Raw genomic sequence first — 25,393 nt, 5'->3', positions numbered from 1 at the left:
CCCCCCCCCCCCCCCTTCCACCAACATGCTATTTCTCTTCTTTTGAAGCACATGCTGTGAGACTCTTTTTCCTTTGCACCTGCAAATTGCAATCATTTACTGTGCACTTGGCCCATTTTCAACTTTTATTTCTGTTTTTGATTCTTGGTTGACTTTCTTTCTCGCAAATGATATTCCCACTCTTATCATGGGCGGTTTTAAAATTCATGTGGATGATTCTGAAGATACTGCTGTCTTGCATTTATTTATTTATTTATTTATTTATTTATTTATTTATTTTTCTTGTGTTTTTTAGGGCTCAAGCTTTGTTATGATTTACCTACATACTCCCTTGGCCATGGTCTTGATCTTTTTCTTTTTAAGAATTGTTCTGGTTTATGCTTTTCAGTTACGAAGACCCGAGACACACTGGCCAAAAGTGGCATGCCAGTGCCGTAACTAGGGTTCCACAGTGAGCAGCAACCGTACGCTCCGTAACCCTAGTCCGTACAGGTGGTGGCATCATGGCAGCATCCTGTCCACATGGGCATCACCATGATGATGACGATGACGCACAGTTTCTGCACTTTGCTGCATGTTGCGTACATCATGAGTTTGCCAATGGCGCACTTGTGACGTATGCAACACACCACAAAAAGAACCCGGAAGAACTGGGTTCTTTTTACTGCAGAGGGACAGTGTGCGGTTTGGCGGCTGTGGCATCCTTCTGCAGTGAGTCCAGCCTGCCGTTTCAGGGCAATCTGTACTGCCCCTAATTTTCCTTTGTCTAATCATCATCTTGTTTCTTTTGCACTTCTTCATAATCTACCTCCTTGGTGCTCTGTTGTTTACTCCTTTAGAGATATTTAATCTGTTAATTTTGAGGCCTTTCCTGCAGTTTTGGTTTTTTCTCTGTCTTTTAATTCTGCTGGTTCCTTTGGATTCAGTTTTTTCTTTACACAGCTCAATTTTATCTTCAATTCTTGATAGCTTTGCCCCTTTGCCAGTGCGTACAATCCGTACTACCAAACTTCAGCCTTGGCTTACTCCTTTTATTTGGAATCTTCATTCTTGCTCTCATGCAGCTTAACATTTGTGAGGGGAGACTAGGGAATGGGTAGACTAAACGCATTATAAATTCATTCATTCTTCTTTGTCTTGTGCTATCTCTTTGGCCAAACAGAAATACAATACTTCATTGATTCACAGTGCACACAGCGTCTCTTTTCTACCTTTCATTCTCTTTTAAAGCCTTCCTCTCCACCTGTGCCTCCATCATTCTCTTCTAATGATTCTGCAACTTTCTTTAATAGTAAAATTATAATTATCAATTCTGGTCTTACTGCTCCTGGACCTTCTTCATTACCAACATATTAAATGTCTATTTCTTCCATGTTGTTAGATGAACTACTATCCAAAATGCTTAAGTCTTTGGCCCAGGACACATACTCTGTGTGTACTGCAGAACCGCATGCTCTGCCACCCTAATATGTATGGATGGTGCCATCTTTACGTGGTGCCATCCATATGTGGCACGCATCAATGATGTCATGTGCGTGCCACATCCAAACAGCGGGGTGGGGGGGGCGTGTGACATCTCTGCGCCACCCCAGGCAGCTTACGGCGGCCTGACGGCATCACTGTAAGGAGCTCCGAAATGGAGCTCCTTTTGGGGAACGGATCATTCCCATGGCAACCGCATGGCCACGGGAAAAATCATGAGGAAAAAGAGGCTGCCCCTTTCTCCTCTTTAGCACTGAGGTGTCCAGGGCCATGAAGCCCCAAGGACACCCCTTTTATGGACCATGGAGAAGTGACATTTTGCCACTTCTCCATAGCTGAGAAAAACACCAGATTGGGGCCACAGGGCTGCCAGTGAAGCTGCCCTGGCCCCAATCCAGAGTGAAAAGGAGCAGCTGCAGGCCACCCCTTTGAGGCAATCTGTACTGCCCTTTTGAATCCTTCTCCCTGCTCTCTTTATCCTGTTTCTTCTTCCTTCTTAATTACTGTTGCCCCTGCCATATTCCTTCTCTACTCCATATTATTAATCTTCCCAGTTGCATGCATGATGGGATGAACCAGTTTTCTTTCTTTCTTTCTTTCTTATATTTAAAACCTGCATTTTTCCCAAAATGAGATTCAAGGAGACCTTCTGAGTTTAAACATGCTACTGATTCTCCAATTCTTAATTAATTCTTTATCAATTTTCTTGATCAGTACTTAATTCTTGATCAATCTTCTCTTTCTAACTATTGTCCCGTTTCACTGTTGCATTTCCTCTCAAATGTTTTGGAATGCAATGTTTATGAACATTGCCTTGACTTTCTTTCTCATATTTCTGTAATGGATCCCTTTCAATTGGAATTTTACCCTTTCCACTCTACAGAGACAGTGCTTATAAAACTTACAGATATCTCCTTTACACCAAGTCAAAAGGCTTTTATTCAGTTCTCCTTGATCTCTCTGCAGTTCTTGACATAGCTGATCATGCTCTTTTGTTGGATTCACTTCATGACCTAGAGTTTACTGACTCATTCTTCAGCTGGTTGACATTTTATCTCTCAAGTAGCTCATTCCATGCAGTAGCTGGAGGTCATGTATCCTATTTTTTCCCCTTTGGCTGGGGTTCCACAGCACTTTGCTCTGGGCCTTTGTTGTTTTCTCTTTATGTTTAGGTAACTGTATCACTTCATATGGTTTTCAATATCATGTTTATGCTGATGATATTCCACTGTATTTCTACACTCCAGAACTCCTGTCTGCATCAAACGTCATGTTACAGCATATCTTTCAGCTATCTCAACACGGATGCTTTATCATTGCCTTAAACGTAACATGTCAAAGACAGGGCTACTTTTACCTCCAAAATCTCCTTTACAATTTACATACTCCAACACTGTTAAAAATGTTCACATTTCTCCTGTGAACATTATTAACACTGATGGATCGAGATCCTTGGCTTTATGTTTTACTGTTCCTTGTCTTTTGTTCCTCACATCAAGGCTGTAGCAAAATCATGTTGATTCTTTTCATTATAACATTGCCAAAATCAGACTGTTTCTTTCTGCTTTCTCTGCTAAGACCTTACTTCATGCCTTGGTCATTTCTCGCCTTGCTTATTGTAATTGTTCTTTTATTGGTCTTCCATTATCATACCTTAGCCCTGTGATTTCCATTCAACATTCTGTTACTAAGTTTATCTTTTTTGCCCATTGTTTTGATCATGTTACCTCACTTTTGATATCCCTTCATTGATTAGCCATTCCTCCTAGGATTCAGTACAAGCTTCTTCTTTTAACTTTCAAAGCCCTACATAAGCTTGCTCCCCTCTATCTTTCAGCACTTGTTTCTTTTAACAGCCTGCTCAAAGTCTGGCTTTTAAGAATTCTAGGCTTCTCATCTAACCAAGGATTTCCTCTTACTTGGTTTGGCTTCATTGTTTTAAACTTAATCCAGGCAAGACAGAGGTGCTCCTGGTCAGTCAGAAGGCAGATTAGAGAATAAGGATTCAGCCCGTGCTGAATAGAGTTACATGCGCCCTGCAATCTCAGGTTCTCAGCTTGGGTGTGCTCCTGGATTCAAATCTGAGCCTGGATGCCCAGGTTTCAACTGTGGTTAAGAGTGCGTTTGCACGGTTAAAACTAGCACACCAGCTGTGCCCATTCCTTGAGAAGTTGGATCTGTCTATGGTGACACGTGCCTTGATTGCATCTCTTTGGGGCTAATGTAATACACTTTATGTGGGTCTGCCTTTGGAAACTCTTCAGAAACCTCATCAGGTCCAAAATTATGCAACCAGGCTGTTGACTGGGGCTAGCTACAGGGATCATGTCACTCTCCTGTTGAAACAGCTGCACTGGCTACTGATCCATTTCTGGGCAGAATTGAAGGTGCTGTTTTTGACCCTTAAAGCCCTAAGCAGCTTGGGTTCAGATTATCTGAAGGACTATGGGCCTGTTACAGACAGCCAAAATAAAGCTGCTTCGAGTCACTTTGGAGGTATGGTATTTCAATGATACATGCGGCCTAAGAGTCCAAAGGCCGCACCAAAGCCATGCTCCAGTCCTAAGGACTGGAGTGCAGCTTTGGTGAAGCTTCCAGACTCTTAGGACTCATGCATCATTGAAATACCATACCTCCAAAGTGACTCGAAGCAGCTTTATTTTGGCTGTCTGTAACAGGCCTATATCTCCCTTGTGCCAGCTTAAGTGTTAAGATACGCAGGGGAGGGCTTTCTCTCAGTCCTACCACCTTCGCAGGCACCATTAGTAATGACTCAGGAGAGAGTATTCTTAGTGGCTGTTCCCAGGGTTTGGAACTCCCTTCAACAGGAGGTCAGATCAGCCCCCTCCTTGCTATCTTTTCACCAGCAGCTGAAGTTGTCCTTATTTAGGTAGGATTTTGAAATATGAATTTTACTTATGTCATGGATATGTGTGATTGGTGTGCTGTTTTTACTGGTTTAATTGTTGTTGTTGTTAAAATGGTTTAACTATGTTTTTATTATTTTTATTATTATTTTTTAATTTAGGTATTTATATCCCGCCCTTCAGCCCTAATGGCTCTCAGGGCGGCTTACAATTATTATTTTTAATCAGACAGTTCCCTGCCCTCAGGCTTACAATCTAAAAGACACGAAACAAAAGGAGAAGGGAGTGATGGAGGGAAAGGGGATGAGGTCCAGTGGTTCTTCTCTCCCTCTAAGGCCTGGACCAAGGCAGATGGATTGGAGGGAGGGCTCTTCCTTCTTCCAGGCTAGTCCTGATGGAAATGTTGCAATTTTAACTTATGTTTTAATACTAGTATTATTATTATTTTATCTTTTTGTAATACATGGTTTAGGGATGTGGTGGCTTAGTGGTTAAGATGCCAATTCTGACCATTGGAAGATCAGAAAGTTGGCAGTTTGAGGCCCGAGGGTTGCATGATGGGGTGAGCTCCTGTCACTAGTCCCAGGTTCTGCCAATCTAGCAGTTCAAAAGCATGCAAATGCAAGTAGATAAATAGGTACCAATTTGGTGGGAAAGTAACAGCATTCAGTGCAGTCATGCTGGCCACATGACCACCGGAGTAGTCCTCGGATTCTTCGGCTTAGTAACAGAGATCAGCACTATTCCTTACAGTAGGACACATTAATGTCAAAGGACTACCTTTAATTTATTTTTAATTAATGTTTTAGTTCTATCCTTTAAGACACTTTGAATCCCATTTTAGAATAAAGGTGGGAAATAAATCCAATAAATAAATTCATTTTCACTTGCTGATCTATACTCCTGGAATTGCCTACCTGGACATTTACAGAGTGCTCCTTCTCTTGTTATTTTTAAATGTCAGTTTACAAATTTTGTGTTTTCCAAAGCTTTTAGAATTTTAATTCATTATTGTTTTACAACTGTGTATGTTTTGCTTATAAGTATTTATCAGTTTGCTTTATATTGTACAGTATTGCATTTTTGTACATTATCTGGGTAATTGTTTTTTTAAAAAAATAACTGTATTTTTACAATATTTGTAAAAGAGAAGAGAAGGTTAAGAGGTGATATGATAGCCCTGTTTAAATATTTGAAGGGATGTCATATTGAGGAGGGAACAAGCTTGTTTTCTGCTGCTCCAGAGAACAGGAACTGGAACAATGGATGCAAGCTGCAGGAAAAGAGGTTTCACCTCAACATTAGGAGGAACTTCCTGACAGTAAGGGCTGTTCGACAGTGGAACACACTCCCTCGGAGTGCAGTGGAGTCTACTTTCTTAGAGGTCTTTAAACAGAGGCTGGATGGCCATCTGTCGGGGATGCTTTGATTGAGATTTCCTGCATGGCAGGGGGTTGAACTGGATGGCCCTTGTGGTCTCTTTCAACCCTATGAGTCTATGATTCTATGTATTGTTCGATTTTATATTCCTTCCCTCTGTGTGCTTTTGCTGTTGTTTTTGTTTTGTACTTTCAAGTCATTTCCAAGGTATGGCAGCCCTAAGGAGAATGTGTCACAGGGTTTTCTGGGGCTGAGAGTGGGTTTTCATGGCCAAGTAGGAACTGAACCCTGATCTCCAGAGTTGAAGTCCAGTGCTGAAACCACTACACCATGCTGGCTCTACTTGGACTATGCCAGAAAACCTTTCCAAAACAAATGAGAGTACTGGGGAGAAATGGACACAGCACCTCTGACTGATGGATGTGTGTCCCCCTTGGCTTTACCTCTGATTGGAAAAGGGCATACAAACTTACAAAGCTTGAAGGATCCCTCCCTCTTTCTTGATGTTGTCTTTGCTATGGCCGTGGCTTCAGCAACATAGCTTTGTCTTCACTTCTTTACCTCCAATCCTTACTGGACCATTGGGCCAACCAAGTAATTACATCTCACTTTTGACTTAATTACTTCTATGTGTAGCTAATTTTCATCCATTGTTTTCTTAAGTTTGACTCATAAATTTTAAAGATCAATATTTCATGTTTTCTTAGAACATTTTAGGATCGTCTGGGAACAAATTTAATTAACAAATGTAATTATTTTTTAAAATACATTATCTGTTTTAATAGTGTAATAGTTTAATTATGTTTTAATGTAACACTTTTCTATGTTTTTAATTGTATTGTTTTTGTATCTCTGAAGATGCCAGCTACTGATGCAAATGAAACGTCAGGAATAAATTCTTCTGGAATGTAGCAACATAGCTTGAAAAACTCACAAAAAAACTATGGATGCTGGCTGTGAAAGCCTTCATATTGTACTGTTTTAAATCTTGTAAACAATCTGAATCCCAGTTTTGAGGAAAGGGCAGGATATAAATATCATCATCATCATCCCTTCAAATTGAAATTAAATTAACATTTTGTGTGTCTTTACATTTTAGGCTATAAAACTATGGGCTCTTCCAGACAGGATGAATATGTCAGGAGGCTGTATTATTTGTTGGTGTATTTTTTTTTTTTTTTGGGGGGGGGGATATACATGTATCCACCCCATTAATATTTCTGTTGTCCCAGAAAATTTCCTGGCAATTCCCAGCACCAGCTGCAACATCTTATTCCTACTCTTGGGTGGGTTTCTCTTATATCAGAATAAGATGTTCCCTTCTCTCCTCCTTTTTTTAAAAAAGTGATAGTGCATTTGTATAGTATTCTGAAGAAAATCAAGTGGAAACCAAAGTGCAAGTAGGGTGGCCACATGAAACAGTAGACAGGGCTCCTGTACCAATTCCAGTTGCCCCTCCAGGTCTGCAGACTTGAGATGTGCAGACTTGAAAATCTGCGGAGGGGCAACCGCCATTAACATCAAAGGGGTGCACACCCATGGCACGCGCCCCTCATGCACGCACGCCAAAACCAGTGCTTGAATATGCACTGGTTTTGGAAGTCACCGGGGGGGGGGGGGAGGTCTGGAAAGGATCCCCAGGAAGTTCCAAGAGCCAACTGTATACATTGTTGAAGAAGAAATTTTAGCAGAAATGTAACTTGTTATAATAATAATAATAATAATAATAATAGCTTATCGTTATAATAGTTATGTTACATATATGCCATTTAATAAGCTATGCTAGTGGCTTAATATCTAAATGGTTATTTTACTGCCACTTTTTAAGTGCAAGGTGTGCCAATCCTGTGCTTTCCAGTTAATCTCAAATTTACTTGTCTCTGCTCTCCTGCTGTTAATATAGTATATGGGCATTTCCAAGATAAGGAACACTGAGCTTACTATCACATTTCATAAATTTGGGGGGGGGGGGGTATTTGTCTTTTAAAATGTACACTTGTCCCTCCCCATTCGTGGACTTAGGATCTGCAGTTTTGGTCCTTTGCAGATGGCAAGCAGGGTGGGACAAAATCAGGTGCATGCCTGTGGGGGTGCACATGGGAATGCACCCCATTATAATCAATAGGCCTTGAATATCTGTGATATTTCCAATTCACCGGGGGGGGGGGCTGTCCAGAACAGATCTCCCATGAATTGGGAGGGATAAGTGTATTTTTTTTTATTTTTATGCTTTTATGTAGCCCCTGGAGAAGGCTATAAAAATATATGTAGGCTGAAACTTGTCAGGCTTTTACAGAAATAAAAGTCATATATTGAGCACTTTGAGATGTGTCTGTTTTTTCCTGTGGACTCTATTGAGTTTTTGTCTGTCTGGCAAACTGCAGGACCACATGACACACTGTCAACATTGCTATTCTTGTTCTTCGTTACTCACATAGCTAATCACTTTCCGAGTTGCTTTGCTTTACTTTCTTTAATCACCTCTACCATGACAAACATAAGGTAAACAGAAAATCAGGATAGAGGTTTGAAAGAAAAGAACAGAATTGCAATCAGAAGCCAGCTAACTTTAGAGTAAAGACAGCAATGCTAAGAGTTCAGGGTCACTCTTAGTGTGGATCTGCAGTGTCAGATAATTGGCAGGGCAGGATTAGAAAGCAAGTCTTCTGGTGGTATCCAGATGGTAGATGAAGTGTACAGTGGACCCATGAGAGATCTGGCTATGAACCATTAGGTTGCATGTAATTCTAGAATTTGCAAACGGGGTGTGCAATTAAGCACCCAGATAACTGCTTTATGATACGCATAACACCACATGGATTTACTCCTAAATTCTCAACATAACAACTGGATTGTGTGAGTTGGACCTTCCTGCAGTAGCTGGAAAAAAAAGATTTAAGGACACTAGAAATGAATGCATATGGCATGACCTATTGTAGCTTATAGGGTAAACTCCTGCCTCTCAGAGGTCACAACTCAATAAATGATAAGGATGAGTTCACTATGCAGGCAACCTTCATTCATTCTAATGATCTTAGAATCATAGAGTTGGAAGAGACCACAAAGGACATCCAGTCCAACCCCCTTGCCATGCAGGAAATCTCAATCAAAGCATACTCAACTGATGGCCATCCAGCCTCTGTTTGAAGACCTCCAAGGAGGGAGACTCCACCACACTCCGAGGAAGTGTGTTCCACTGTCGAACAGCCCTTACTGTCAGGAAGTTCCTCCAAATGTTGAGGTGGAATCTCTTTTCCTGTAGCTTGCATCCATTGTTCCAGGTCCTAGTCTCTGGAGCAGCAGAAAACAAGCTTGCTCCCTCCTCAATATGGCATCCCTTTAAGTATTTAAAGAGGGTTGGCTTTCCACCCATTCATAGCGACTGCCACCAGGAAAGCCACCACTATGCATAGCCATGTAGTGCTGTGTTTTCCTTGGCTGTACCATTCAGTCAGCAAATGGCATATTTAAATGCCTCACTCCCTACTATTCTTATAGAATATTACCATGAGTAAGTTCTAGCCAAGCCTCATATGTGATCTGCTAATTCTCCATTGAATAGAATTATCATGGGGAAAGAATTCAAATATGCAATCTCCTTACCTATGATTAGAAATAATACAGTATGGGAAGTGAGGACTATATGATTGTCATAACTGGTAGGCTGAAGCTGTAGTCAGTGCACAAACCAGAAAGTGAACAATGATTATAACCAAGTAGACATCCCACAGGATGAGCAGATGTAGCTGCAGCCATATTCTTTATATAGAGTCAAGTAGCTCAAAATGAAAGGTCACCCAAGATGCTCAAATGTTCTGATCAGCTGACAAATTGCCAAATCAATCAGAGCATGTAAGGACACACTACCTCTTTTTGGCAAGATCAATGAATGGTGTTCAAGAACAGCATATGACAGGCTTAAAGAGCTCATCTCCTCCCTCTTCTGAGATGACAAGCTGTCGGGGAAAATGCCCAAAGTCTGAATTGGAGATGACACTCTGGTTTGGGATCTCTGTTGATTTCTCATCATGTTATTCCAGTGAGTATATAAATGGACTTTTAATGGGTTCATCTAATTCCTCTGTTTACTTCTAAGGGGCAATAATATAAAAAAGGGTACAGTAGGGTGGCAAAAATAAGATAAGGAATGGTTGTTCTTTAAGTTCTCCAGGCCTCAGACTTAATGAAAAGATCAAAATCACTTATAGGCTGGGGTAGATGGCTTCCATGGATCAATTACTACCATCACAGTGGTATCTACAATCTAGATGTTGTCCTTAACTGCCTTCAAGTCGATTTTGACCCATGGCAACTCTATGAATGAGAGACCTCCTAGTCACCCTATACTGAACTCCCCTGCTCAGCTCCTGCAGATTGATGGCTTTGGTTTCTTTGATTGAGTCTATCTATCTGGAATGCAGTTTTCCTCTTTTCCCATTGCCCTCCACTTTATTAAGTGTTATAGTCTTTTCTAGTGAGTCCCTTCATTTCATCAAGTAGCCAAAATATGGCAACCTCAGTTTAGTCATCTTGCCTTCCAGGAAGAGTTCAGGCTTGATCTGTTCCAGGAACCCTCCATTGGTCTTTTTAGCGGGTCATGGTATTCTCAGAACTCTTCTCCAACCCAATAGGCCACACATACTGCTCAAACTAGAAGTGTCCAGAAGTCTACTTCTGCTTTCTTTTAAAAAATGGGAAGAAAGAGTTCAATGCAATCTTATTTTACATGAAAGCCATATTTTTCAGACTCTTCCAGGAGTATAATCCTTTCTTTTATTAATTGGGGGGGGGGGGGATAGAAAAGGGGCAGAACATTGGGAAGAAGCCAATTCTGTATGTTATCCAAGATGGAAAGGTCATCTAGCACTTTACATCAGTTTAACTTCCATGGCTCCAGCCTATGCAATCCAGGGATTAGCAGTTTAGTGAGGTACATAGAATTCTTTAGTACATTCCCTTGCACCAGCACAACTGTTATAATTATGGAGTATGTATACATACCTAGATATATACAAACTGAGATGAAGAGCAAGACTGGAGCAAGCACATGAATCAGAAAAGTGCTTAGCTTAAATGTTTACTTTTCTACAGATGTTGCTATAATAATCTAAACTGCTTCTGGAAAACAGCCCTTCCTATCTCATTGATTGCTTCTTGCCTACGGATAAACCTGAGTTAAGGCTCCCATTGATTTATGTCCGGTTAACAAATCCAATTCTCACAAGTCATTCCAGAGCTTTTCGGATCAAGTAATTCTTCAGGGAGGGAAAACATGTTGGTTATAAATAATAAAATAAACTGTTCTAACACTGTCACCTACTGTTTGGATGTATTTATAGGAAATGTGCTTCAGTGCTGATCTAATCGTATGCACCCAATCGGAGATGTGCCAGAGCTTATGTACCCTCTAAGAAGATCACCTGCTGTTTCTCTATATGAGGGAAAATGTGGTCCTCCTTACAACATGTTGGCATGTATGAAGAAATATAACCATTATCCATTTGCAGCTTAATTTTGGTTTTATGATATTATTAACTCTTTTTTTTTTCTTTCATGTTGTAATCAGTTTCAGAGAAAAAGCAACAGTTTAACTGTCATAGAGGTCAGGAAGTTTAGCGCAGGAAATAGGAGAGTGAGAAGTTCAGAAAAATAAGAAAGCCAGCCAAGGAAGCAGAACTTTATAATGGAAAACAAAAGGACACAAATGTTTAACTCAGAATAACAACACATATTTCTAACTATCCAAACTGGCCATGGGGATATCTTGATGAACTCAAACCCTCTTCCCAGCCAAGATAGTAGATTTACTTTGGATTATCCTCCCTAATGTACCAACACTGTGACTGTGTCCTTGGACTAGAGGATATTTAGATGTGGCTTTACTTGGTTTCTCCCTCAATCTGTCCTTTCTGCACACTTTATTTATTTTTGTTTTTGTTTTTATTATTTATTTATTTTTGTTCTTCTGCCAGTAAATCTTAGCTAGTAAAGTAGTGCAGAGGTTTGAATGTCGGACTATGACTCTGGATAACAGGGTTTGAATTCTCACTGGGTGATCCTAGGCAAGTCACACACTCCAGTCCCCAAAAGATGGCAATGGCAAACCCTCTCAGAAGAAACTTGACAAGAAATTCCCACGATAGTTTTGCCTTAGGGTCACTATAAGTCAGAAACAACTTAAAAGCACAAAACAACAAGAAAGTAGCTTTGCTGAGAAACTGTTCTGCTGGCAGATCTCTGAAATCAGCTGGCAGAAGAATGTTCTGCAGGCAAAAAGGAATTTCTGCCATTTGAAGAGGCTTATTCCTTTTCCCAGCCCCTGACAACCAGTGCACATTTTAGTTCCCCCCAAAAGATACATTTCTGAACTGCAAAACCTTAGAAAAAAGAGTATAGAAATGCAGATGTTAATGGTCATTTTCCTTGGTTTTGTTTATTTAAAAGTGAAAAAGAGACTGCTACTATAATCACTTCAAATAAACGATGAAAGAATCCCCTAACCGTATTCTCAACATTTCTAGAACTCACTTCAAAATAATCTATCCAATTCTACAACTCCATTTGAAATCGTGTGGGAATTGGGTGTCATGCGTTTTTCCAGTCTGAAAGTAGAAAGGGGAGAAGTTACCACTGGACTCTATGACTTCTCTGGTTGACCAACAGCTACTAATTTTACTTTGCACTCATCTCCTTGGAATGGCACTGTGTGATGAGGACATAGCATAAATCTTTGGAAACAAACAGGAAACAATCCTGTTTCTCTTACATCACAATACAGCAGCAATAGGAGAAGCATGAGCAGAATTTTTGAATGGTCTGGAGGCCCTCTATAGAAATTGTTGATTTTGTGCATTGCAAGCACAGTTCTCACTTTGTGAGTGGTGAGAGATATTCTAAGCAATGCAATCCAAAATCTTTCCCCTCAAACATACAGATTCATTCACTCTTATATCCAAAAATGTTTACTTCAAGGTTGCAGTCTTGTAGCCATTCACTTGAAAGTGCATTCTATTGATTTTGGTGGGAATAACTTTTTAGTAAAGATGTGCAGTATTGTTCTGTCAGGCTGTGGAATAGTGAGACTTATCCACAGATCCCCACTCCCATAAACATGGTGGAAGTATCCAGTTTTAGAGTGTGTACACAAGACAGTAATTATGGTTTAATACCTATTATATTCCATCCTATAAAATCCTAAGGTTTCTAGTTTGGTGATGTACTTACAGGTCTCTGTTAGACAGCTCTTGTGCTGCTTAGTGACCGTGACAGAGCTATTTGGCAAAGAATTCTATAAATCCCAGGATTCCCGAGGATGGAGCCATGACAGCTAAAGTCAGTGATGTATTCAAGTCTTTTAGTCCAAGTCTCAAGTCAAGTCTCAAGTCTCTACCTTCAAGTCTCAAGTTGAATCTCAAGTTCTTGCAAGATACTTTCAAGTCAAATCTCAAGTCTCAGAGTCAATTTTTAATAGAAACAAAGGAGTCAGGGCCCATTTCTCAGAAGGGAATAGTAAATACATTAAGCAATGGACTTAAGGTGGGGGTTGAGGTCCACATGGAAATCTGTCCCCATTGCACATTAGAAGAGCCCTCTAAAACATTTCAAAAATTAGAATCCTTCCACCTCAAGCCCATTGGTTAATGCATTTGCTGTTCCCTTCCAAGAAATGTGCCCCATGTTCTGGGAGTGGGTCTTGCCTGCTGCTTGAAGTGAATGGCATCAGCAAGTAAGTCACCAAAATATACAACTCTCAAGTCAAGTCAAGTCAAGTCGATGTGACATTTTTGTCAAGGCCAAGTCAGTTCATTGCAATGACTTGAGTCTGACTTGTGTCTGAGTCAATTGACTCAGGTCTACATTGTTGGTTAAAGTGATATCAAATCACTATAACTCATGATCAATGTGCAGTGCAAGTCTGTGTGCACTTACTTAGGAGGATATCCCATTGAATTAAAGGGGCCTTAGTCCACACGTGTAAACATGCACATCTGAAATACAGCTGCAGCTACCAGATCTAGGATTCCCCAGCACAGGGGAGACTGATGCCCTGAACAAGGAGAATGGGGCCTGGCACCCTTCTTGGTAGTGGATAACTTTGGATTCACAAAAGCCTTTTAATTATTTTTTGTGTCACACGAGTTGTTTTCCCACAGTACACTATTATGCCATGACACATAGCTAGGGAATTCTATTTTCAAGCTTTTAATTTTTGACACCTTTGTAATGGTTCTGTCTGAGCAGTGGCATATTTTCCTTCCCAGTGTTACTGCTATTATAAGCACCATGAGCGTAAAAGGAGAATCATTTACTGCTAGTCACCCAAAATTTGCTCCCTCCTCCTTGCTATTGATTACAGCTGAATAATCAATTGGCATTTTACACAGTCTTATTTGTAATAATTCAAGTAAGCAACAGGATAATTTAGAAAGTGGCTACCAAGCATGTGCTGGTAATGAATCAAATCCATACATGTAATTCAAACCATTTTTAAAAAAAATGCTAAAGCTGTGATAGCTAAAGAAAGGCAGAGAAGCCAGTGCAAAACATAATAATGAAGTAAGAAAGCTTCTCAGAGCATCCACAATCTTTCACATATATTATCTTTTAGTCTCCCCAGGCATCCCAGTTTATACAAGACATCCCATATTTCGGCTCCTAAAGTACAGTCTTATATCAGGGTGATATAGGACATCCTAAATCTTATAGCTGAGACCAGTCACCAGTTGCCAACCAAACTGATCCCTGAGCATTTGGAAGGTAAGTAGCAATCAGGCCCTATACACCAAATAATAGAGGTCTGTCTGTTAGGATTGCAAAGGTATGAAGCCTCTCTTCCTCCTCTCCAGTTGGCTAGGATGATGCTGAGCAGCAAAATTCTTGTTTTGTGGTGGCTTGCATGCCATTGTGAGATTTGCATGGGGTTTTGGGTTCCCATGAGATTTGACTTCTCATGGGAGCCCTGAGATCTTCAATTGACCTTCTCCCTGCATGGCTTAAGGAAGCTTTACAAAATTACAAAATTATAAAGGTTTTTAAAAAATTAAACAATGGCGCTTTACAGACCACCCAAAAAGGGCGGTCTGCCGGCGCCACTGGTTGCTGCATCCAAGAACCGCAGCGGCCAAACTGCGCGATTCCCGGACACAACAAAAAAGAAGCTGCAAAATGCAGCTTCTTTTTGCGCCGTGGAAATGGTGCCCCAAAGCGCCAATGGCACACTGGTGGTGTCACTTCTGCCGTGCGACGTGCGGACGCTAGGTGTCTGCAACATCAAGATGGCGGTGCCCATGTAGAACGGGCGCCACCATTTTGTACGTGCCGAGCGCATACTAGGGTTAGGGGCGTCCGGAAAGGACACCCCTTTCTAATCCTAGTACGTGCTTGGCATGTACTTTCGGCGTGTGTGTAACGCGCCAATAATAAGATAGAAGGGAAAGAGGGATAGAGAATGGTAGTCAAGGAAGGATAAGGTGAGAGGACATAACCCACAAGGGTAGTTAGAGGGATAGTGGAGAAAGTTAGCAAGAGAAACAGCAAGATTTTGAAGTAGAAAGAGAATTTGATTCAAAAGAAGTACAGCATATGTAAATAAAGGAGGGAGGGAATATAAAAAGGTAATTTTGTTCTGTTTTTGTTTAAGCTTTGTCATGTTAGTCATTTTGTATTAAGATATTATTTGTCATCCTTTCTCAGTTTATCATATATCATTTGTCTTTTATGTTATATTGTTTGTCGAAATAAAAAAATCAAAAATTAAACAATAAACAATCATATTAAAAAATCTGGAAGCCAGTGTGGCATAGTGGTTTGAGTGTTGGACTGTGACTCTGGAGACCAGGGTTTGATTCCAGCTTGGCCCTGAAACCCATGGCTTGATCATGCGCAAGTTACAGGGGAAGGCAATGGCAAACCTCTGAAGAAAGACTCCAGTATGCATACTCTGTAGCACAAATCCTCAGGTCCTCTGTCTCTTGTCTTCTGAAGAATGGTGTTACAGTCTGCCCTTCCTTTATGCAGGGGATCCATTCCGGACCCCCCTGCATAAAGGGAATTCCACCTATGCTCGAGCCCCATTGAAATGAATGGGGCTCATGCACGAGGTAGCATGGCGGCACGCGTGCACCAAGGGCGTGCGCCCCATTGCTCCTTATGGGACCTGCCTCCCCTTCTCTCATTGTGGCTTTCAGCATATGCTGAAAGCTGCATAAGGTGCGCCCACGTATGACATGAGCACGCTGTATTTACTGTCCTCAGATCTGAGTTTCCAATTGTAAATATTGTTTTGGCTCTGAATGTACTTTCTCAGAAGAGGAACATTAAATGTGATGTGGATGTGCAAGGGGAGAAAAGAATCCCACTCCCTCCCTCCCTTGTTCCTACAAGTTACCCACAGCTCTCTTCTTTTCAATGTCTTAAGTAGACATTAGCTGGTACTGTATTCTGTTAGTGACTTGAGAAGGCAGCCTCCGGGACCTTTCCCCCAGATCCTCCAGAGGTCCCTGAGGATGTTGTCATTGCTATGTGATACGTATCCAGATCCAGGATCTCAATCTCCATTAAAATGAGCCTCTGTGTTTTAGGGGCAGTGTACCTTGGATAGCTAGATATGGAGACAAAAAAAAATTAAGGAAAGAAGGCCTTCACATTATGTTTCTGAGTTTCCAAAGCCACTTTTGGGATTTCCTTTGTTGTAACTGTAAATGCTGATCCACATGGTTCACCCATCTGAACCAGTAGGGCTTTTCCTGTGCTCTCTCCAATATTCTTAACACATTACTGTGATTTATTTGTTTGATATCCATGAGGGATCCTGGAACCAAACCCCAGCAGATACTAAGAGCCCATTGTAAATCACTGTATTTCTTCTTTCACGGATGTGTTTGTGATATCACATTTTTTTCTGTTTGTCAAGACTAAAGATTGAAAGGCTTGACTTGCAGAAAAAAGAACATGGTGATGTTGTGTGTGTCTATGGGTCTCTGTGTGTATTATGTATATTACCTCAGTACTAGAGACAGTATGTGGCAATACAAGTTGCTGGAGAACATGTGCAGGAGCCCTGGTGGTTTCCACGTCATCAGAAGATTAAAAGATCTGTACCTTAATCTCAAAATCTCACCATTTTAGACAAGTGCTTTAAAATTTGAGCTAAAAGTTGGAGTTAAACTGAGCAAATGTACATGTGGTTCTTGCATCCATCTCTTGCTCTGAACTTTCCATAGGCATCTGGTTATCCATGGTGATAACAGAATCCTGGAGTAGATAGGCCTATGGTCTGATCCAGTAGGGCTCTTATAGTCCTACATTCTGTGTTATATTGAGTCATTTTACAAAAGGTGATTATGGATGCAGCACATGGATTGCTGAGTTAAGAGGCATTCTACAGTTCAGCTAGTTGTTTCCATGTTCTTGGAAGATTGCTGTCAAGTATATATTGTTCTCACTGGCTTTATGACACCACTGTTGATGAACAGCACAATCTGTTCCCTGTACGGATTTGGCAGTGTTCTCAATGATGGTTAAAGAAGGCAATTGACCAGTTTATTGCCTATGTATTCATGGAGCACCTTCAAGAGTAAGTAATAATAACAATGCAAGACTGCCACTTGCTCTCAAGAACTCTCCAGGATACAAAAGATGTTTCTTCACCTGTACAGCTCCTGAAGGAGTAAAACTGACAAAACCAGATGTTGTTTGCAATCTAGTCCAGTCAGTTTTACACCCTAATGGCTAGTTAAAGGACATGGGAAAAAGGATATGATCAGGGAATAAGCAAAGAGGGAAATATTTTAGATCCAAATCAGGCCATTGGCTCCTTGAATCATCATCATCATCATCAGCAGCAGCAGCAGCAGCAGCAGCAGCAGGTACTTACATGTTTTCAGGCAAAGGTCTTAAAATGCCACGTAGGAATTTTCACTAGGATTGTATATTGAAAGGAAGGGTCAGGTAAACAACTGCCAATCTTAGACTAAAGTTAGTGCCATAATGGAGTGCTACATTAGCCATAACAGAACTTATTTTCAGATTAGCTTTACAGAAGGGATGGGGATTTTGTAACCCTTCAGATGTTGCTGAACTGCCACTTGCAGCATTTCTCCCCATAGGCTCTGCTGGCTAGGGCTGCTGGAAGCTGCAATCCAACAACACCCAGAAGGTTGAACATTCCCATCCTTTCTTCACATCAATGGCAGAACAGTGGTAAAGGTTTTGTTGCTCTTGTTATTGTTATTTTCTGCCAAGTTAACTTCAACTTATATCACCATTGTGAATGGGAAACCCCTAAAATCCCTGTGAATGAGAGACCTCTAAGAAAGACCTCTAAGATTCCATCAGTTGCCCTGTTCAGATTTTGCATACTCAGGATCATGGTATACTTGATTGAATCAATCCACCTGTAGTATGATCTTCCTCCTTTCCTACTGCCTTCCACTTTACCAAACATTGGCGGGATACAGTCATACTCTTATGGAGCAGGGAGAAAATTGATGAAATTGTTCTTTCTTGGATTTATGAACTAAGTAAAGTTTACATTTTAAATGAAGGTCCATTTGAAAATGTTCCCCCTCAAAGAGGGAAAGCCTCAAGGGTAAATGTTACATCCCATTCAAAATGTCATCAGTGGAAACCACCAAAAATACGGCAGCAAGGACCAAGATAATAAATACAGGCATGTTGCTTTTACTCTGGCCTATATCAGAAACTCCCAAGATAGGAAAGGTAAAAAGTCCTGCAGAGGGAATAAAAAGATTTGGTTAGCTGCCAAATAGTTGTGAGAAAACCACTGGGGCAGAGAGAATATTGTATGGATTCCAAGGGAAGGGAAGGGGTAACCAAAAACACAGCCATAACTCCCATCAAATCACAAAGCTTTTGGTCAGTCTGGCAGAGCCCAGAGACTTGCCCAAGCAACCTATTTGAAAAACTCTGGTAAAGGAATGCCCAGTAGAAGGCCTGTTCTGAACAGTTCTTCTGCTGTAGGATCATTTTATATATGAAATAAGAGTGTTTGTTTTGTCTATTTTAAACAGGAGGAGCATCCAATCATATAATTCTGCTCCCTTCATCTGAAGTGGTGCACCAGGAACAATTTTCCTCTATGATTACTGTGAATCTAAATTGGCCTTTATATGACATAAAATAGGACCTTTGCAGGCTTGCTCCCAGGTCTCAAGAGCCATGTATTTTTTTTCAGATCTTTATTATTGTCAAGCACAGATAATATTACAGTGTCTTTCATGACATTTGAAAGGATACCTTGAAGACAAATGCATCATCATATCCCATCACCACAGGAGCTGCCCTACTTTTCTTAGAAGTAGCTTTCCCCTTCATTTCCACTCTCTCACATTAGTTATCACTAATGGCATATATTTTTTCCCGGTGATGATGACTACATTCTTCTTGTTAGAAGTGTGTGTTTTTCTGAAAAAAGAAATCAGAAAAGAAAAGAAAAAGAACACCTCCGATGGCATTATTGTTGGTACAAAGCCAGCATGGGCTGTTGTTTTGATCTTGCCTCATTTTCTGGTTTACTGAACTGACAAAAGAGTTGTGCTGCATTTATCCAACTCATAAGCGCCCGCACTTGATCTATCAAGAGCAAAACTCCACAGGACACCTGGGTGCCATGGCAGATGCCAAGGCTCATCTCCTCTCTGGCTGCACCTCCCAGGCTAATAAACTCCCCAGAGTAAGTCCCTCCATTTGTCATTATGAATAATTCTGTTAAGAACACTGAAACCCAGTACAGTAGCTAAAAGCAACTTTCCGGCAATTATTTATGCATTCACCCCCCCCCCCTTTTTTTTTTTTCTTCAACAACTGGGACTCAAGGTGACTCACAACATGTTTTAAGAATAGATGGGGGAAACCAAATAATTATAACATCAAAAAAAAAAAACCAGTTAAACATACTGTTTTATTTTTAAAAGCAATCACATTAAAAGCCTCTTCAAAAGCATATTTAAAAAGGACATCACTCAACCCCATTAAAATCTTTTTCAGCAGTGGTCAGTTGCCCAAATCCTGCTTGAATAAAAAGATCAGCAAAGGAACAATGGCAAACCTAGATCTCTTGGACAAATAAGTTCAACAGCCTGGGAGCAGCCACCAAGAAGCCTTCCCTTGCATCCTCATCAAGCATCCCTGGAGGCAGTGGTAAAAGTTTGCTATCACTTGGAACACTTTGAAAAGCAAACCCTAGAAACAGCACCGAAAAAACCCACAACTTGGTTCCAATACGTGGATGACACTTTCACCATCTGGAGCCATGGAGAAGAAGATCTGGCTGTATTCCTGAACCATCTGAACAACATCCACCCCAACATTCAGTTCACTATGGAAAAAGAAAAGGAAGGAACACTGCCAGTTTTGGATGTCCTTGTCATCCGCAAACCGAACCTACGTTTAGGTCACACAGTATACCGAAAACCCACACATACAGACCAAAACCTGCACAAGAACTCCAACCATCACCCAGGACAAAAAAGAAGCACAATCAAAACACTGGTAGACCGAGCAAAAGGCATCTGTGAACCTCACTTCTTGGGAGATGAACTGAAGCACTTGGACCGGGCTCTACAGGCTAATGGTTATTCCAGCTCAGACATCAGAAGGGCTGCCAGGCCCAGGAAAACCCAGAGAAGTGAAGACAAGCAGCCACCCAAAGGGAAGGTATTTTTACCATACATCAAATGAGTCACAGACAGAATAGGCAAAGTGGTGAGGAAGCACAACCTTCAAATGGTTTACAAACCGACGAAGAAAATCCAGCAAATGCTTCACTCAGGCAAGGACCAGAGAGACCCTCTCACAGCCGCAGGAGTTTACTGCATACCATGCAGCTGCAGACAAGTCTACATGGGGACCACCAAACGCAGTGTGCAAACAAGAATCAAGGAACATGAGAGACACTGCAGACTGGGTCAGCCAGAAAAATCAGCAGTAGCAGAACATGCCACAAACCATCCTGGGCATAAAATACTGTTTGAAAACACTGAGGTTCTGGACCATGCCAACCACTACCATGTCAGGATGCACAGGGAAGCCATTGAAATCCTCAAACACCTGGACAATTTCAACTGGAAAGAAGAAACCCTTAAAGTGAACAAAATTGGGCTACCAGTCCTGAGGAATAGCAAAATAAGGACTCAGCAAATGCAAATGGGAAACCATTCAGCGTCAAGGGCTTTCCCAGCAGATAATGATCACCAATTAGCAGACATTAATCCTCTTTTGCATTAGCCTCCCAGGCTGAGGCCAGCCATCAACACAGAACAATACACATGCAAATCACTCCTGCATTCCCAGGCTCACACAGTATATATACACCCAATTTTTCCAGGCAAAGCATTCTCTGAAGATGCCAGCCACAGATGCTGGTGAAATGTCAGAAAGAAACTCTGCTAAAACATGGCCACATAGCCTGAAAAACCCACAAAAAACTATGGATGCCGGCCATGAAAGCCTTCGACTTTACATTCTTAAACGCAATTTTCAGGCATTTTGAACATTTTAAAGTGCATCCATTTTTCATTTGACTGAGCAAAACATGTCTTAAGTAAGACAGAAAGCTGGATTTTCTTATTTGCTTAAATATGTAGATTCATGAAAACTGTTACCCAATGGCAGATTTGACTCCCCAATGTAGTAAAGGGTCAACTTGTGTTAACACCAGAAATGACATGGATAGTTGATGGAAGTTTCTTCTTTGCTCATCCTCTCCTTGGGTTTTCTTTTGGAAGGAAGTCAGGAAGTATACTCTAAAACAACCCCAAGAGGAAAGGGACTATCATTTGTATTCTACATACTTGGAGGGAAAATCCCTAAAAATTCAAAGGTACAAGAAAAGTCTATTTTAGTGTTTACCATGTTTCACTTAATATATATCTTATTTTAATGGGTCAGAAAAGGCAGGGAAGCGAGATGACACCTGGTGTGCCTTTCTAACAGAACAGAACAGTAACAAAAATATAATAATAATAATAATAATAATAATAATAATAATAATAAATTTTATTTTTATCCCACCTCTCCCTCAGGATCAAGGTGACTTACAATATGATAAAAACAGTATAAAATACATCATACATGATAAAATACCCATTGATCCCTCCCTCCCAACCCAACACCCTAATAAAATACCCTTAAAAAATAAAGAAATCCAACAGTCAACTGTCAACACACTTCATGGTGAGGAGATGGGCAACTGGAGTTTCTATATAATCATATCCTTGGGAGACAAGGTGGATTATTCAGGGAAGTCCTATTCAGGGAAGGTCTGTTGGAAGCGATACATCTTGACAGCCTTTTTAAAGCTGTCAAGATTGGTAATATTTCAGATCTCTTCTGACAGGCCATTCCATAATTTGGAAACAGCAGACTAAAAGGTCCTCTGCGTAACTGTGGCCAACCTGGTTTTTATTGGTTGTAATAGATTTTTCCCAGAGGACCTGTGTGTGTGTGTGTGTGTGTGTGTGTGTGTGTGTGTGTGTAAGTATATGGAAGGAGGCCATCCTGCAAATAGGTTGGACTTGTAGGGCTTTAAAGGTCATAACCAACACCTTGCACTGTACCTGGAAACTAATAGGCAGCCAGTGAAGAGATTGTAAGATGGGAGTTATACAGTCACCTCTAGCTGTCCCAGTGACCAGCCTGCCTGCCATATTTTGAACTAATTGTAGTTTCTGAACTAGGCACAAGGGTAGCCCCATGTAGAGTGCATTACAGAAGTCGAGTCATGAGCTGAAGCTGATAACAATTACTCCTGACTGTTGCATTTACCTGAGGTGTCATCTGGAGTGACGAGTCTAGTTAATTATCAGTTAATGTTGTCAGTTAATGTTAAGGCTAGAGATATGAGGATGTTGTTGTTGTTTCTTACCTGCCTATCTCCATGGATCGAGGTGGGGAAGAACAAGAATTAACAAACAACATCAACTGAAACACAACAGTTAAAATACATATCAGTTTAAAAGGACAAATAATATATACACATATTAAAACAATCTACAATTAAAATTCACAATAATAATATTTATTTTATAATACTAATATTTATCCAACATTCAGAGGGGGGGTAGAACTTTTCCATTTTTTTCTGAAGCCTTTGGGAGATCTGCGGGAAATGTCTTCTCTCAGAATTGTGAATAAAAAATTTAACACAGAGCATTCATATATTTACACAGAAAATCAGCTCTAAAAACTATATAAGATGAACATTTTTCAGTAAGACTACATATAGTATCAGTTCATTACAGTTCCTGATCTTGGTTTTCATTTCTCAGTTCATATTCTTGGAATGTATGTGTTATGTCTGATACACGCCATGAAGAATTAGTGGAGACAAATTCATTAATGTGGATGGTTTCTTCTGGTTTTATTGTGGTGTTTCGGTTGTGTTCTCAAACCAACAAAACCAATGAGTAGTTCCATTTATTTAAAAAAATACACTTTTAAAAATTTGAGTTCATTTGTAATTATATTCTGAATAAAGTATACTTCTAATATATCAAAAATGACAATTTTAAGCCAAACTAAATTATATATAATATAGTTACGGAAGACTGTCGCTAGAGTGTACATACTCTAGCCAGTAAGTAGATGAAATGGAGGACTATAGTGATGGAAGGTGACAGGCCACAGTTCCCAGCTCTAAAATAACTTACCGACAAGTTGTTAAGATTGAGTATAGTGTGGTGGGTAGAGCACTGTATTCAGAGTGGCAAAATTGGGCTTTGAACTTGGGCACAATCATGAAGTTCATTGTGTGATCTGAAGCCTAATTCTTGCTGAGATGATAAACTTGTAAAGTCATTACATTTGTGTAAACTTATTACAGGTGGTAAATGTATGCATCCAGGCTATAACTGAGGTCTCCCAAGATTGAATCTCACTTCCATTGCAATGACAAGAAAAAAACCAATTGAGAAAGCAATGTCAAAAGAATAGGCCAATCCTTTTCTCTGACATGCCAGTTTTCCATGTGCAAATTTTGTTCTGAAGTGCAAAGCTGAAAGAGTATTCAGTCATGTGTCTATAGCTGCAGCCTGCAATGGCACATTGTCGATGATGATGATGATGATGATGATGATGATGATGATGATGATGATGATGATGAGACTCATTTATATTCCTCCTTTTCCTTACGGAATCAAGGCAGATAGGTCCGCCTTGATTCCGTAAAGAAATCTAGGTCTCCTGTTCCACCTAATCTACCTATCATACCCCTTGTGAGGTAGAGATGATATGGGATAAACCTATTCCACAATGTAAATTACTAGGAGTTGTTTGAAAGAAAATGGGACAGAAATATCACAACAATTGTCGTGCCATGGCTACAGTTGGTTCTACTCTCACAAGTCATTCTCTCATTTCTGAGATGGTAATATACTGCCAATTGGTACTCCCCCAGTAGGATCTTTGGGGCACTAGTTATATGTTCATACTCAGCCGATTAACCATAAAATGTACAATTCATCTTGCTGTTCAGTGAGCTTCAAGTGTCAGGGGTTTGGGGAGTGATATTTCAATTAACTGTCAGGTTTTCATTCAAAGCTATAATTGTGGATGCTTAATCCCTATGTCCTACTGCAAGGAGCTATGATTCTCATACAAATCAGGTTCATACACCTATAATTAAAGTTATCGACATTAATTCCAACAGCTCTTACCATGACTGAAATGGACTGATGTTTTTTGGTCACAAATGCTCTTGCATTGAAAAATCACTGTTCTTGTTTTTTGCTCAGTGTAGGCATTTGTTCACCTTCTTTGCCATTAGAAATTCTAGTGTTTGACATTGTTACCAAAAGACTACTTGGATGATTTGAACAGTTTGAATAAAAGAAATACCAGTGTTGATCTGGAGGAAGTTTTCACAATGATCTTCTTGTTCCCCTAGATGCCAGTGTGAAAAAGAATTACATTCCTTCGGTGAAGATTGCCTGCTGCATCTCTGGACAAGTTACCACTCTTGATACAGCTCTTGGATGGAAGCAGTTGTGCAGATCAATAACTCATGCACTAGGGAAGAATATATACTTACTTGCTGTTCACCGCTATGATCTTTGGAATAGCGGTATATAAATAAAACAAATTAATTAATTAATTAATAGTTTTATTTTTATTGTTTTAATGTGTTTTAGTATGTTTAACTGTTTTAGTATGGACTGTTTTTAAGCTCTTTTATCTATTAAATTGCATTTTATTTTTCAGTCTGTGATGTGTTTTAATTCTATACTAGTTTAATTCTATTTTAATGCTCACATTTGTATGTTTTATTGGTATTGTTGTTTTTTCATTTGTAAGTTTATCTGTGTCCCAATTTTGGGAGAAAATCAGAAAATAATAATAATAATAATAATCAGCCAATGTTCAGTAGCAGAGTACAGAAATTGTACATCCCACTTTCAATCTCTAATATATCCACATAGGACTGGAAATGAGTCATTAACACACTTATCCAGTAGCAGGCTGCTGTTATATTACTAGGTAGCAGAGCTGTCATTACACACTGATGGACATAGTGCGCCACTGTGCATCACATACTGATACACATACCAGTGTATGCATCATACACCAATATGCACCAATGAGCATTGTGCACAGATGCACATTACGTAGCAAAATATATTGTGCACCCTTTTGCATCCTACACAAAT

The sequence above is a fragment of the Sceloporus occidentalis genome, unplaced genomic scaffold, assembly GCF_023333645.1.
Source record: "Sceloporus occidentalis isolate IW3139 unplaced genomic scaffold, rSceOcc1.0.p SCAF_7, whole genome shotgun sequence".
Lineage (NCBI taxonomy): Eukaryota > Metazoa > Chordata > Lepidosauria > Squamata > Phrynosomatidae > Sceloporus > Sceloporus occidentalis.
The sequence above is the reverse complement of the archived record's forward strand: the minus strand, read 5'-3'. Positions refer to the sequence as shown.